The sequence below is a fragment of the Monodelphis domestica genome, chromosome 5, assembly GCF_027887165.1.
Source record: "Monodelphis domestica isolate mMonDom1 chromosome 5, mMonDom1.pri, whole genome shotgun sequence".
NCBI classification, from domain to species: Eukaryota; Metazoa; Chordata; class Mammalia; order Didelphimorphia; family Didelphidae; genus Monodelphis; species Monodelphis domestica.
Window position 1 is genome coordinate 123,850,065 of NC_077231.1, and position 17,353 is coordinate 123,867,417.

The following is a 17,353-nucleotide window of genomic DNA, read 5'->3' on the forward strand; positions in this document are numbered from 1 at the left end:
TAAAATTTCTGTCAAAGGAATTAAGAGGAAGCTAGCTAATACAATGGTTAAAGCACTGGACTTGGAATCAAGATGAGTCGATTTCAAATCCAGCCACAGACACTACCTTTTGTAAAGATAATTTTAGGGTTTTGAATTAAATCTAGATTTAATTGGTCACCAAGGGAAATCTCAAATAAAATACCCAAGTCAGTCTGGAAATTTATGGTAATTTAATTAATATAGAGGGAAAGAATTTAAGGAGGAAGGAAGAGGATATAGGATTTCTCCTGCCTGGCCTGTTACAGGGGGAGTTTAAAATCCCTGCCTCTAGGTCTCTGAAGAAGATTAGAGGCTTCTAAGAGGATAAAGTTGGAAAATAAAGGAGGAAAACTCAACCAGAAACTCACCTCTGAACCTGAAAATAGCTTGTAGCCATGCTAAGATGCTGAAAGGCCCAGTAGACTGCTATCAGCCAACTTCCCACAGCCAAAGGTGCCAGAGGGAGGAATTAACCCAAATATATAGATCTTTCACCCTTGTGTCTCCTCCTCTAAATTTTCACATCTACCAATCACATCAAAGGCTTTTTTCCAGGACTGCCCATACTTTTAGTTCTCATCTTCTTTTGATTAGATTATATCTTTAGAGTTACTTAACACTTCTTTGTTAAGTTCACCTTTTGTGAGTTACTTAACCTTTTTGTGATTAATTTAACCTTTAGAGTTACTTAACACCTTTTTGTATTAAGATCTTAAAACAGACTTAGCTTAAAGTTCTAGCTTCACTATAAGGTAAGAGTTAAATACCTTAATTGGTCAATCAGGAGTTTACAACTTTATCTCCCCCTAAAGTAAGGTCTAAGTAGGGTGGAGTAATTTAAAATTCCCAAGACAGTTCTGATTTTGTTAAACTCAGTATCTTCATTGTTACAATCAGGAAATAGCTAAATCCAATCTTCACACTATATGACCTTGGGCAAGTCACTTAATCTCTGTAGGACTCAGTTTCCTCATCTGTAAAATGGAGGTAATAAAAGCATTTACTTTACACAATTGTGAGGATTAAATGTGAAGTATTTGTAAAGTATTTTGCACACCTTTGACCATTCTATAAATGCTGGCTATTATTACTATTGTCATTTCTAAGTTACACAGATTTGCAAATTTGGAGTCATTCTCAAATCTCCCCATAACACTCCCATAATCAGTCAATAGACACTTGGAGGAACTCTGGCCCAAGATTCTAAGCTGGGCTTAAGTCAATGTGATCTGACAGTCTCTTTACTCTGTCCAAAGCTTACTAAATTCTATTTATTCCTAATAGTTTCCAGGCTTTATTATTCTATCTACACATTTCTCAAAACAGTCCCCTTTTCTGTTTGCAGAACTATCTTCCAAGAGCGGGCTGTCATCATCTTTCACCTAGACTATTTATACCTCTAAATTGATCTCCCATGTCTCTCCATTCAATAATTCATCCTCACTCGAGACTAAAATGATATTCCTAAAGCACTGGTCAGACCATGTCATTCCTATACTAAATTGTTGTTGTTTGTCCTTAATTTTCGAAGATCAATTACATTGAAAGATGATGTCTTGACTTGTGAGAAAATTGAATTTAAGTGAATCAAAGTTTCAGAGTTATCAACCTCACTCTCTTCCAAAGTCATTGAAGTCCAGTGGCAAAACAAAAGACAGGAAGACTGGTGATGATCCAGGGTATGATAGATGATCTTAGCATCTTCATTGTCTGACCAAACTCTAAGTACTCCACAATGCCTGTTTTAGCTGCCTTCATGACTGTAGGAACAAATTGTTATCATCTGCCCATTCAAGCAGAAGTCTTCATATGATTGTGATAGACACCCCTCCAATTCATCAATGGGCTTGTGGCTCATTGGTTATTCTTAACCTAGTTTAGTTCATCTGCTGATATTTTTTGCTATGGTGTAGCTGCTTCACATACTAGTTTCTTGGATTTACAGGTGAGAGTTGGGTGAAAGCTGGGCACCAAAGATGAATGAGCAGACATGAAAAGGACTGGGCAAGCCCTCACCCCAAAAGTGCTAGTCTTCCTTAAACATATCTATATATTCCCACCATAATAAATAAAATAAAATGAAAGGAGGGAGAAAAAGAAGAAGAAAACAAGCAATTATTAAGCATCTACAATGAGTTAGACACTTTGTTAAATGCTTCACAAATATTATCCTCATGACAACACTAGAAGTAGGTGCTATTATTTTCCTTCTTTTAAAATTGAGTAAACTGAGACCAAAAAAAAAGAGGGTAAATCGGTTTTGTCCAGTTTCACACAGCTACTAAGTATCTGAGGCTGGATTTCAACTCAGGTCTTCCTGACTCCAGGTTCAGTGATCTATCCATTGATTTTGAATTCTTTTGAATGAAAAAAAAATTCTTTTGGATGAAATAAAAACTCCTCTGATTAGCCTTTCAAGTATCCCAACTCCAACCCATCTTTTTCAGTATCATTTATTACTCCATTTAGTGCACTCTTTAGTTTGGCTCATCTGACTTCCTTGCTCTTCCTCTCTTCCCTTTCTTTTGTGCTAGCTGTCCCTGAAGCCCACCGTGCACTCATTCTTCACTTCCATATCACAGAGTCTCTAGTCTTCCTAAAAGCTTATGTCAGGTGACACTTCCAAGATATACTGTTTCCTGAATCCCTTAAGCACTAATGTCCTCTCCAAAAAAATTACCTTCTCCTCATTTTGTGTTTGTTTTGTATATTCTTATTTGTATGGACAAATCAACAAGTCATCTACTCAGATATTATATAAGCTCTTTGAAGTTGGAGATTATTTCATTGTTTTCTTTTTATCCCTAACATCTAGTCTGTCACATAGTAGGCATTTAATGCAAGCTTAATGAAAGATTGCTTAAATGACTGAAAAAAATCAGTAAGAATTTCACTTGTACTTACACCTACAAAAACCTATTAACCCTGTCTCCCTCATCACTAAGCTAGGGGACCAAAGCAAATGCATATCCATCAATCTTAACATCAACCATTTAAAGAAGAGACAAAGTATCAAACTTTTCCCCTTGACTTGATTCTTCTAAATGATATCTTCTTAATTGACATAATGTACATAAAAATTATTTGAAGAGTATGAAATACTGTAATTTATTTTAAATATTGAGGAAAGTAGAACCCCCCACCAAGTACTTCAAATCATAGAATCTTAATAAACAGTGATCTTACAATTGAGAATACAATAATGCCATAATTGGAAAAGATCTAAGTTGTTCTCTACCTGAAGAAGAAATTCCCTTTAATGTGTCCTTAAATTGCCTCTGTTTGAAGACAAGATCTCTATGAGGAACTTATTATGAAAGTGGTCTATTTTTGGACAGATGTAATTATAATTAGGAAGATTTTTTTTCCCTTTTATATATAATTGAAATATTTCTCTGACACATTTTATAGTAAACCCTTATTGACCGTCCCAATTGCCAATGTCCTTTTCCCCTCACCCTCTCACACATTTACTTTGCTTTTGTATATACTTTTTTTAACTCAACTTCTACCTTATTGGTTCCAAGTTCAAAGTATTGGCTCCAAGGCCAAAGAGCAGTAAGAACTAGGCAATGAGGTTTAAGTGACTTGCCTAGGGTCATACAGTATGCAGTGTTACCCAGGATCTCCCATCTCTAGACCTGACTCTATTCAGCAGTTAGGTGGCTCAGAGAATAGAGTCAGTGGGCAAATCACTTAACCCTAAATGCCTAGCCCTTATCACTTTTCTTCCTGGGAACTGATATTTAGCATTGAATCTAAGACAAAAGGTAAGGGTTTAGAAAACCCCACTATCTCAATGTTAGCCATAACAAAGTATGACTACTGTCTTTGTCAATTTGATACAGATGGAAATAGCTTCAAACAATATTCAGAATTAGTGAGATATAATAGAATTTCTCCATGTCTGAAGCTTTATAAATATGAATACAGTTTAACTTCCAATTACAACTCAGATCTTATTTAGTATAGTAGAATATCTACTGTAGAGAAAATCTCTAATTTTGGCAAGTTTGATGAAGCCTTCTGTAAGAATGGAGATTTGAACCTAGGACTTCATTCCCCATAAGTCCTTGCTCTACTTCCCAGGATGCTTTGTAATTGCACTGAATTCTCACCTGGGCAAGATCACAAATTATTATTTAAAGGAGTTCTCCACCTACTGGGGTCTCTTTTTTTTTACTACTTCCGCTTCAGAGCAGATGTGTCTCTTTCATGATGTAGGTGAGGTTGTCTAGGCCTCTCTGGGCCTAGACACGTGCCTTCTTATTCTGTATTTTCTTTAATCCTTAACCTTTAATAAACCTCATAAAAATATAATACTCCTTGCAGAGAGAAACTAATTTCTACCTGCCACAGTTTCCCTAAAAAATTTAACTCTTACACTTCCAACCAAAGAAGCATCTAATCCAACCCCAGAGAAAGCATGCTGGACACAAAGTCAAGAAATGTGGTGAATGTAGAAAATTCTTCAGAGCATGTACCTTATTCAGCACCAGAGAATTCAAACTAGAGAAAAACTGTATTATTGTAATGAATGTGGGAAAGCCATTAGACAGAAAATTCACCATACACCACATAGTGAAAAGAAACCCTTTAAATGCAATCATTGTGATAAATGACAGGTCATCATCCAATATATATCAGAGAATTTATATTGCAGGAAAAGCTTATCATTGCAATGAGTGTGGCAAAACCTTCAGCCTCAGTCAATATGTTATTTGGCATCAGAAAATACATGTTGGAGAGAAACTCTATGAATGCAATGAATATGGGCAAATCTTTCCTCAGCAGGAAAGTCTTACTCAGCATCAGAGAAGCCATCCTGGAGAGAAACCCTATAAATGTCGCAAGTTTGGAAAAGCTTTTGGCAGATTCCGTATCTTACTCAACATCTGAGTATTCACACCAAAGAGAAGCACCATATATGTGGTGAAAGTAGGAAAGCCTTTAATGATACCTCAGACCTTATCAAGGTTCTGTAACTCACATGATACAGAACCTTGATAAATGAAATGTTTGTGGATAAGCCTTCTGTCACACAAATTCAGCATCAGAAAACTCATACTGGAGAGAATCATTTCAAACGTAAGGCATGTGGAAAAGCTTTCCACTCACTGGCCTTATTTGCCATTAGAGAATTTTTACTGGAGAAAAGCCCTATAAATATGACAGGACAAGGAATTCATACTGGAGAGAAACTTTATAAATGTAATGAATGCATCAAAACATTTGGCCAAAATATTTTCTTTACTAGATATCAGATAACTCACGCTAGGGATAAACCTTTTAAATGTAGTGAATGTGGCAAAGTATTTAGCTAGAGTATGTCTCTTGCCATCAGAAAATATATACTAGGAAGAAACCCTACAAATATAATGAATGTGGAAAGGGCTTTATCTAGAAGATATGGTATATTCAGCATCAGAAAATTCATATAGGAGATGAACCTTAAAAACATAGTCATGTAAAGAAGAAAGGTCTCTAGCTATTGCCAAGGCATAGTCATTCAACATCAGAGAATCCATGTTGAGATAGGAAACTTATAAATTAATGTGTTAGAAGGCCTTCAAGTGTATAGTTTATTCCTTGCCACATCTTTCAAAATAGTAATTAACAGAATGTCTAAAGTTTTAGTCCTATTTATCATTTATTGATCAATATCAAATATTTATAAAGCAACCATTTTATTCCAAGCATTAAAAATACCAGTACAAAGAATGAAGCCATCCCTGGTTTCAAGGAGATTAGAATAAGTAAGATTCAAAAGAATAATCTGATACATGAAATTGAAAAAGAAAAAAATAGTCTTCTCTCTCCTGCAATACACTATTGCCATGAAGTCGTAATAGATTTATAACCTCTTGAATGGGAAATGCATAGTGATGAAGTCTAAACCAATGTCTTTGAGAAATATGGGCCTCCAAGGTCACTTACAGTTCTAAATCTATGATCCTATTACCCATGCAAACCAATGCAGAAGAAAAATGGCAGATTCAGGTGAACGATATACAGTATGACTACCTTAATATATATGGGCACCACACAAAAAGGTAGCTAAACTCAGGTCAAATGCAATAACCAATCTTGGTTCTGGAAAATATATGATGATGCATACTTCCTTTTTGTTTTGAAAGGTGGGAAACTACAGTTATAGAATGTTGTATGTGTTTTCAAACACAATCCTAATGTCAGTCACTTGATTTGATATTTTTTATTTGTTACAAGGGAGTGTTCTGTGAGTGTAGAGGACTGAGAATATATAAGGAATTAAATATATAAAATATAAAATATAAAAACATCCCAAATAAGGTATAAAAATAAAAGTATAAAATAAAGTATAAAAATAGCCCAAATAAAGCTAAATAAAACTTCCTTTAAAAAAACCGAGGGTTTTTTTTTTTGAGGTAATAGTCTTTAAATTTTGTTAATATCTTTGTTGAAAATTTCAGTTTGGGTGTTTATTTAAGGTTTCATAATTTGTAGTTTTTCTAGTTTTTTTTTTTCAAATTTGCATTTGCTATTCATTAACACATCCTTTTTCTTTTTTTCTTGTCAGTATAAATTTCCATCCTTATGACAACTTTGACAGTTTTAGCATATATTCTCATTGTTGAAATTCTCTTTGATGAAACTGTCTCATTTCTATAACTTGTTATTTAAACCAATAATATTTATTAAATCACCAAAAAATTTAATTTTTTAAAAAGCCCATATATTAAAATATATAATTTTTATTATGTGTAGTCAGTAAAGGATATGTTTAATGTTTCTTCTTTTTCAGTATGTGCTTACAAGGCCTTCATGCCCTTTGTAAGAGTTAAATTGAGGTTTTGACTAAATAAGAGAATTATCAATTCAATGTTGTGGTCACCAAGTTAAAAATATCCCTAAGTCAGAAAAAAACTAATTAACAGCTTTTATTTATAACAAGGAAGAGAAAGAGTTGAAGTATGAAATGTAGGAGGCAAAGAGGTAATGAGTTGACTAGTCTAGCCTAAGTGCTGATCTGATGAAATTCAGCTTGCTCCCTGACAAAGTTCCAATCTCCCGTGGATGTCCAAGTCACTCACCAGCAAGCTGGTGCAAGATCCAAGGAAAAGAGTCTCTCCACAGAACTCATGGTGAAGGGAGTGGCCCATCAAAGTGCCAACAAGCAGAGAGGGTCTCCTCAAAAAGCCACCAACACAGGAATCTCTCCAAGCCAGAAGTCCTAAGGAAAAGTCCAAAGGAGAAGACCCAAGGAGCAGTCCACCAAAGAAGTCCAAAGGAGAAGGAATAAGGACAGGAACTTCTAGACTTTTGTAGCCCTTTTTTCATATCACTTCCTGTCCCTTCCCCTCTTCACAGGGGCCAATTACAGCTCCCAAATTGCCTAGCACTGCCCAGGGGGGCAGTGTCTGGGATCCACCTCTCATCCTCTGAGGGTATAAACTCTTATCAAAGGATTCACAAGTTTCTGACTGATTGAGTTAAAAGAGTGAAACTCTCTAAGTAAGTGACTTGTGAATTCTCTTACTTGGTGGCTAACAAAGTGTTAAATAGGGGTTTCTTGATTGATTAACTCAAAATAGACAAAGAGAATAGAGAATTCCCTTTCACATCTAGTACATGGTTAGTTTTTGTAAAAAAAAAGTATAGCTAATAAATGTATATCCTCATCTCTATTGCTATTTAGTGATCTCTAATGATTTAACTTTTTCCTAAATTCTACTCTTGGCCTCATCTTATTTCTTGTTTATGTTTTGATTACATTTGTCTAGATTTGATGATAGTACATTGAAATTCCCATCTATTTTAGTTTATTTCTTCATGTAAATCAAATAACTTTTCATTTCATTATTTTGATGCATATTTTAAATATTAATATAAATTATTAATGGTACCATTACATATAATTCAATTTTCTCTTTATCTCTTTTAAGCAAGTATATTTTTATTGTTACTTTTTATGAGATAATATTTAATATCTCAGGGTTTTTTTAGTTCATCTAAAATATGATAGATTTTTCTCTAGACCATGATTTTTAAAATTCCATTTCAGTTAAAACACCATTCCTTGCCACAGGTACTTATCCCTTCTTTCCTTTCATTTGTTTGTTTCTTCTATCCTTTCTCTCCCTCTTTCTTTCATTAGATTTGCTTACAACATGTTTATTCTGTCTATTCCCATAAATCTTCCCCTTGTTCCTATTTACCTGCCCTCAGCAGATACATGTGCAGTGGATGAAGTACCAACCCTCGAGTCAGGAATACTCATCTTGCTGAGTTCAAAAATATCTGGCTTCAGATACTTACTAGCTGTGTGATCCTGGGCAACTTATTTCACCCTGTTTGCCTCAACTTTCTCATCTGTAAAATGATCTGAAGAAAGAAATGGCAAACCACTCCAGTATCTTTGAGAAAAAAAAAAAAACAAACCCAAAGAGGGTCATGAAGAATTGGAAAGGATTGAAAAATAATGGAACAATATGGATTTTCTTGAAATGTACTCATACCATTAATTTTTTTCTTATCTATGTATCTATTCATGAACCTATGTATCTATCATATCTGTCACACCACCTTCTTTTGACTTTTCCTTTTTTCTACCCAGAGAAGCATCTTCTTCAAAATCTTCCTCTCTATATACAACTTCTTTGCTTATATAAAATTGTTTTATGTCACTCTTTAAAAAAATTATTTCCTTAATCCTTCTTATTTTTATTCCCCTCTCTTCCATATAGAACTCTATTCATGAGCTATAGCTTTACTTATTTCCATATTTATTTAGACTAGCAAATTTGAGTTTCCTATTTGATCCCATTTCTGTGATGCTACATTTGTATATTTCACCATATGCATATACGTTTGTGTAATACATATATATTCAAATATTGACTCAAAATTGACTCAAAGCTCCAAACTGACTTTGTTTTTAGTGGAACTTCTTTTTTCTTCTGTGTCTCAGTCTTAGAAATATTCATTGTAAAGGAAACAGTGTCAAGCCATTGGAATTACCATAAGTTACAAAGCACAATCCTATATTTCACCCTTAACACCTTAGATATTGACCACTCTATGAAAATAATATATTCACTTTCCTTGATTTGGATATAACACTGGGAGACTGAGGACACCTATTGTGTATTCTCCCCAACTGAAACTAATCATAAGGTTCCTATCTTTTATCAAAGATTTACATCATTCCCAAGGTAATATTCTTTAACTGAACCTTTTTTATTTCCCCATCTAGGATACATTTTAATTCCCCACCCTCATCACACTTTTTATCTCCAATTACTTTTCTTCTATTTTTCTATAGCTTCCCACAGTTATTGAAAAATTAAAAGAATATTTTTATTTGAATGCCTCTAGTTGGGGTTGGGGGAAGGCATATATCTTTTCCTTTGTTATTTTCTTCTTCCTCACTTTGACTAAAGAGACTTCCCCCTTTTATAACAACCTTTTCAAAAAAACCATATTAATTCACTTTTAGAGATTAATGGGATTTAATTTAAATAATATTCATCCAGCTTTTCTTCCTTCCATCCTCCTGATTCTTTAAAATTTCCCTAATTGTTTAGCCTCTGAGAGGTTTGTTGTTCCTTGATGGCCCTTATTTGTTCTTTTACCTATCAGTTGTTTCCTTCTTTAAAATAACAGCATATCAATATAAAATGACATTTTGTTGTTTAGTCTATTCCTTGTAATTGTACTTATTTAATTTTCTTGTGATTCACTCATTTGAGGTATTTTCAAATCAAGCTGTCCCACTCATCTTTCTTTTTTCAGTAATGCCTCAAAATCCTCTCTTTGTGAAAGACCTATCCCCTTTTCATGTATTATTAGACTCAACTTTCCCTTAAAAGTTACTGGAATTTGCAGATTGAGCACTTTTTTGTTTTATTATTCCATTCTTTTCCTTCTTTTCTCTTGACTACACAATGACACTAATTCATTTTTCCTTTAAATCTGAAATCCTATCTCTTGATTGCTTACAAAACTTATAATTTAGTATAGAAATTTTCAAAGGTTATATATCTTGGATTTTTAAGCATAGAGTTTTTCTCTATCATGATCTATTAATGTGATGAACCTATTACTTTGTTGACCATTCAAAAATCCTTGAAAGTTTTCTTGTACACAGTACAAAATCTAGGTTTATTATTATTGTAATTAATGTTCTTATGAGATATCTATGGTTCTTAAATTATCTCTACTCATCCTAATTCAAAGATAGATACTTTGGGATCCCATAAATTACCAAATCCTGTCATTTTTATTTGCATAATAGTCTCTGACATCCATCCATTTATATTCTATTACCCTAAGTCAGGTCCTCATCAGATCATGCCTGGAATAGTCTAATATCCCACTGCAATAGACATTTACTATTACTATGGTATTACTATGTCTTGTCTCTTCTCTCTCATCAATCCATTACTCGTGCTCCTTCCGCAATAATCTACCTAAGCCACAGAAAGATTTGACCACCTCACAGCCCTCCTTACATCTCTGGCATATAATTCAAACTCCTTGGCCTGGCATTTGAATCTCTACACACTCCTGTTTCTGCCTACCTTTCCAGCTTTATTTCACATTATTTCTCTTAAATTTTCAACAAACAAGCTTTGCTTTCTTACAAACTAGACAACCCCTTATAAATGCAACATTCTATTTCCATGTGGGCATGTCTTCCTCCATGGCTGGATTCCACTGTTAGCTCTTCCTCTCTGAATACTTATCTTCCTTCTTTCGTCAATCACTGATTGACAATCATTAATGCCTCCTTCATCATTAATGCTCCTTCTTTTCCTACTCTCTCTCTTCCCTCCTTATTTCTTAGTTAGTAGTAGTCTCTCGGTAACCGAGGATGACAATTATCTTTGTGAGTTTTTGTGCACAAAGACACTTGTGCATGAAGATTTAAGTGGAGAAGTCAATGCACAGAGACAGTCCCACTCTCTCAGCTTTGGAAGCCTGGGCCCATTGGCACAAAAAAGTCATTACACCTGGAGACTTCCTCAGCTGCATTGGATGGCCATGTTGTCTTTTGTGCTCCAACACGCCCTAAGCACTCCACAGTGCCTTGCTGTGTCGCCATCTCAGCTGTTGAACCTTCTTATTGGTTTCTTCCGTCTGTTCCACCGAAGTAGTCTTTACATGCTGGGTGAGCAAAGCCCTGGTTCACCAGGGGTCGGCGACAACCCACTGGCTACCCTCACAAGTTTTAGCCAGCCTGTCAAAGCCATTGCCTGGGGTGTGGCCGCTGCCGCATGCTAGCAGCTACTAGGAGCCACAAGTGAGAGCTGGATGTCAGGTGAGGGTCAGAGGCTGGAGAGCTGCCCTAGGAGGGCACGACAAGCCCTCCATACCAAAGATATTATTCCTCCCTGAGCACCCCATACACCCCACCTCCTTATTTGTACTTATTTATTTATCTATACACATATACAAACACAGGCAGGATTCATAATAGAAAGAACCCTAAGCATGAAATCAGAAAGACTTGGGACCAAATCCTGCTTCTAACATCTCCTGTGTGATCTTGTACAAGTTATGAAATATCTATGTATCTAAAACAACAGTCCAGGAATAATCACTAAATCCTAAATAAGTCTTAGTATGTAGTATTGGAGGAGGTCTCTTATGCTGTCAGCATCACAAATCCTTCATGTAATCATATTCACATGTATTGTATCCCTCCAATAGAATGTATACTCTGGAAGGCAGACTGTTTAATTTTTGTATTTTCATGCACATTGCCTACTACAATATTACAATGCAAAATAGCAAGCTCTTAACAAATGGCTGTTAAATTGAATGCAGTTTAATTAACTCCCAAGTTATATTGCTTTCTAATGTTGAACTTAAAGTACATAAAATCCCCAATCCATGCAAATGACAGTCCTTACACTTGTGAAATTAAAACAACTTTTCTCTTGTTGACTATATTATATACTTATTGGCTATACTATATACTAATACACTATAATGACTACAATATACTAAGGGGACCTTGGATTAAAGAAAGTATTAGCATTGATAACAAAGATGTAAACATGACCTTAAAAAAGGAATTTGCAACAACTCCCTCCTCTGGATATCAGCCATGCTTTCAATTAAATGAAGTGCAATTAGGGAAGTATCTGATCAACTGAGGAATCATAATTCTAGGTGTAGCTTTTCAGCAAATGGAGAGGAATAACATGAAGCTTTGCTTGTCTGCAAAGCCTCTTGTCAGCAATGTCTCTGGTCTTCATATATATAATATTTTATTCTAGGTGGGTACAGAAAGACAAGGATTAGAAGCCACAACCTAACCTTCCTGGGCTGACATGAAAAGAAGAAATTGACCACCAAAGCCCAATAGCATATTATAAAGAATCTTGGCCTTAACATAAGACTTGGTTTAGAGCTTTGATCCAAATATTTACAAGTCTGTGATCTTTCCTCATCTATAAAATGAGCTGGAGATGGAAATGGCAAACCATCGCAGTATTTTTGCCAAGAAAACAATGAATGGAGTCATGAAGAGTCAGAAACAACTGAAAATGACTGAACAACAACTATAAGACAACCTGGTAGCTTTCTTCCTCAGGGCTCACTATATTTGTTCCAGATTTAGAGTGGACATCTGATTGGTTTTAACACTACTGCAGCTCAGAACTCCTGAAGTCAAGCAATCTGCCAATCTGAACCTCTCCCAGCAAAAGTGATTATGGGTGGGTTCCACTATATCCTGCTCTTCTCTTCTTCATAATAACAATAACACTTCACTAATATAGCAAAGTAACAAGACACTTCATAATAAGCCACCAGGCAGTGGAATGTTAGAGCTGGTTTGAATTCATTTCTAAGAGCTGATTATTAAATTTTCAGAATTAGCATTTATGCCTCAGGAAGTAGCAAACACTGCAAATCAGGACTTGATTTGTTTTGCTGATTGGATGGACTCAAAGTGATTGGGGAAATGTCAATAATGCATATTAAATTTTTTTTAATGGGCTGTGCCTCTGTTTTAGCTTTGTTTTTGTTTGTTTCTTTCAGAGAGCCAGTTGTAAAATATTTACCAGAATACTGATGCCACTGGGGCATGCTATGTGTTTTGCCAAGCTGTCCCCCAGTCATGATTATAGGAACAGTTGCTTGTCACTCATTACTGGCTCAGTTCCCTTCATTATTCTGGGTTCTTACATCATATCTAAGTGTGTGCAAATGTGTCCATCAATCAAATTTCTTAACTCAGTTCCCTCTTCCTAATCACCTCTTTTCTTCACAGCTGCCAATCAAATGCCTCTACACCTGTGTCATTTTCCTAGTGTGCAGTTTAATTGAATTAAATCAAAAGGCTATTAAAATGAAAAGTCATTACTTCCATGTAACATGAACTATATATTCCTTTTGATTCCAGGTCCAAATCTGAAAGCAAGGGGAAGAAAAAAAAAAACCCAAATCTGTTCAAATTGGCAACCATTTCCCCCAGTAGCCATATCTTCCTTGGAAAAGGTATGCATCAGAGGTCTATAGCTATCAGTATGTGATCACAAATATCCTTACACTAAGTAGCAGCTTGCATGAAGCATAAGGAGATATAGTTGAAAATCATAGATTCATGATAGGTATGTTGGTGATTGGAAGTCCTTAAGTCCCCTTTCTTTCAGGGTCAAGTCAAGATCAGCTTCTCACCTCTGAGATGCTTGCCCAAGTAAAGTATACACTTTTGGAAAGTCTTCCCTGACTTCAGTGATAGGCCTACTAGATGGGTCCTTTCTCCTGCTCTGACTCTCTCAATCTTTCTCTCAATTTAATGCTGAAATCCTTTACTTTGATCCCTTTTTTCTCCTTGAAGTCCCAGGAAGGGTCAATGACTTCTTGGCCATGATTATGTCCTGGAGCTGGAGGAAGTATGACTCTCATAATTTCTCCTCACTTCACTTTAAAAAATCTACCTCTCTATTTCATGTCCTCCAGATGGGTATGCACCATCCCTGGATTCCTGGGCTTGTGTGGGACATTCCTGCTACACAAATGTTATCTCACTTGAATATCATTAACTTGTGAAGCAAATAGTCTAGGGTTCTTATTCTCACTTTATGGATAAGAACACCGGTGCAGAGAAGTGAATTTAATTATACAAAGTCACCTAGTTAAGGATAGCTTGGGATGCTTGAACATTTTTACTTCTCAGAGAGAACATCTCTCATTTTAAGCCTACATAATTCAAATAATTATGAACACAAATTTCCTGACAATGCTACCTATTATTAATGTCATTAAACATTTTACCACTTTATTTTTAAAATATCAATTGCATATATACATTCATTGTATACCATTGTAAATGCTACATATATATGTACATATATATATATATATGTATATATATATATATTTGATGACTAACTTAACCTTAGTTTGCTAAATTGATTTTTTTTATACTGTAACTACTTATTTATATGCTACAAATGGGGTCTGGTATATTTAATCAGTATGGATATCATGAATAAAAAAACTAAACAGAGGTCATCAGATCTTATAGGTAAATATTCTGTATAAGAATAAAGGCATTATATGATTGATTTTTAAAAGAGATGGAAAAGATTTGGAGAAATGTAAAGTGGTGATTAGCAAGATCAGAAAGATCAGGGGTGAAAAATATTGAATTGGAAGGGACTCTAGAAGCTATCTAGTCAATTGCCCTTGTCTTACATATGAGATATTAAGGCCTAGAAAAAGTTATCCTCCATACTCCAAATGCAGCACCAAGAAACTAATTAGCATTTAATGAATTACCAGGTCTAATTGATTACTGACAAATTGACAGTAGAAGACACTAGATAGAAATTAAAATCCAAACTCACCTCTGAAGAGGATGAACTAATTTTTAAAATTAGACATTTCATGCATAGAGGTTTATCAGTAGACAAACTAAGAGATTTGTTTTGTATCAGAGGAACAGGTCACCTATAAGTAGTACTGAGTATAGATTAACTATACCACAAAAATAGTAGTCCACATTGTGAAACTTTCTAAGAGAAGATCCTTATCAATAAAAGCTTATAATGGGTTTGCAAAAGAATTAATTAAAATCTAGCAAGCATTGGAACTAAACGAAATCTGTGGCTTAATATAAAGAATCAGAAAACCCACCTTTTAATTTGTGACATTTCTGGGGAAAGAAAACCTGAAGTCACATTTAAACAGTGAAAATGTTAGAATAGGACTACAAATCCAATCTATGTGTTGGTAAAAAGGCATTTACTAAGTTCAGCAAAACACTCAATACAAAAAAAAAAGGAATCATCCAAATTTGTGATATAAATGTATTTACTTTTTTTGTTTGGTAGGAAAAGAGAAAAGTAAATAGTTATAATGACCTATATAGCTTGGACACATAAAACAAGTACGAGATATCCCTTCCACATCACTGGGGGCATGGTTGGGGACATGGCACCCTCCCCCAAATGTAGAAAATCCATAGAAAAAATTTTGGCTTTTGCAACTTTTTTGAAAACTTTAACTTTTTTAAAACTAAATTTAACTTTTAAAATAGAATTATGTATATTTACAGTATTAAAAGATAAACTATCACTTCTGGTCAAGATGGCGGCTTAGAGAAAGCTAAAGTTCAGATCACCTGAAACCCTTCCTTACCAATATCAAAGCGAATGCTCCTAGGGCACCAAAATTCAAAACAATCAACAGCATAGACCCCGGGAGTCCTCCTCCTGGACCTGGACCTGGATCAAAAGGTATGCCCCCCCAAAAGCCAGAACCCGAAACCACTTGGACATAAGGGGTAGGCAGAAGGAAGGTCCTAGGACCCATCCCCCCCAACCCAGAGCACCTAGTCTGAGTCTGAGGCAGCAGAGGCAACCTCAGAGCCCCACGGCCTGCTATTCTGAAGGCCACATCCTGAAAACAACCAAACCCAGTCAAGGAGGCATTCTGACAGCAGGGAACCAGAGAGGGAAGGGGGAGCTCGTAACCCCTTGGGAGGAGCCCTCGGAGCTCCGGGAAGCCGCAGCCCCTCCCCCTCAGAAAGCAGGGTCGTCTGGAACAACAGCAACCCTCAGGGCTGGCAAAAGGGCCTCGGGAGCTGGCTATTCTGAAGGCCACATCCAGAAAACAACCTGACCCAGTTGAGGGGCACCCAGACAGCAGGGAAACAGAGAGAAGGGGGATCTCGTAACCCCCTGGCTGGATTCTTCCATCAGAATTTCAGTTCAACCCAGGGAAAGCTAATCTTCTTATCAGGAGCCACGGCCCCTCACCCTCAGAGAGCAGGGTCTTCTGAAACTACAGTAAGCCTCAGGGCTGGCAAAAGGACCCCAGGGCCAGCTATTCTGAAAGCCGCTTCCTGAAAACAACTTGACCCAGCCGATGGGACACACAGACAGAAGGGAAACAGAGAGATGGGGGCAGCTTATAACCCCCTGGCTGGATCCCTCAATCCCTTTCTCAGGTCCCTGCCTCAGGGCACAATCAATTCAACCCAGGGACACACCAGCAATTCCTGGCTTCCCAGGGAAGACAGAACAACAACTTCATAGAAAGGACAATCTGCCTGGGGCTAAAACCTCAGAACACCAGACAGAGATAAGAAAAGCTAATACTCCCCACTCAGATAGAGATGGCAAACTACACTGAAGCACAAAAGCCCCCAAATTCCCAAAAAAAAAAAAAACACAAGAAGAAGGGGGCAACTTTGGACACATTTTATGGAGCAAAAATACAAAACACAGAGGAGATAGAAGAGGAAACACAAGCAAATGCTCTGAAACCTTTCAAAGGAAATGGAAACTCTCCACAAACCCATGAAGAATTTGAATCGGAAATGATCGAAAAGATGGAAGCCTTCTGGGAGGAAAAGTGGGAATTCATGCAAAAGAAATTCACGCATCTACAAAACCAGTTTGACCAAAGTGAAAAGGAAAACCAGGCCATAAAACAAGAACTAATAAAGCAAAACCAAAAGACCAAGAAATTAGACGAGAACATAAAATATCTCACTGACAAGGTGACAGATTTGGAAAATAGAGGGAGAAGAGATAATTTAAGAATAATTGGACTTCCAGAAAAGCCAGAAATAAACAGCAAACTCAACATCGTAATACAAGAGATAATCAAAGAAAATTGCCCAGAGATTCTAGAACAAGGGGGCAATACAGCCACTGACAGAGCTCACAGAACACCCTCTACACTAAACCCGCAAAAGACAAGTCCCAGGAATATAATTGCCAAATTCCAAACCTCTCAAACAAAAGAAAAAATCCTACAAGAAGCCAGAAAAAGAAAATTTAGATATAAAGGAATGCCAATCAGGGTCACACAAGACCTTGCAAGT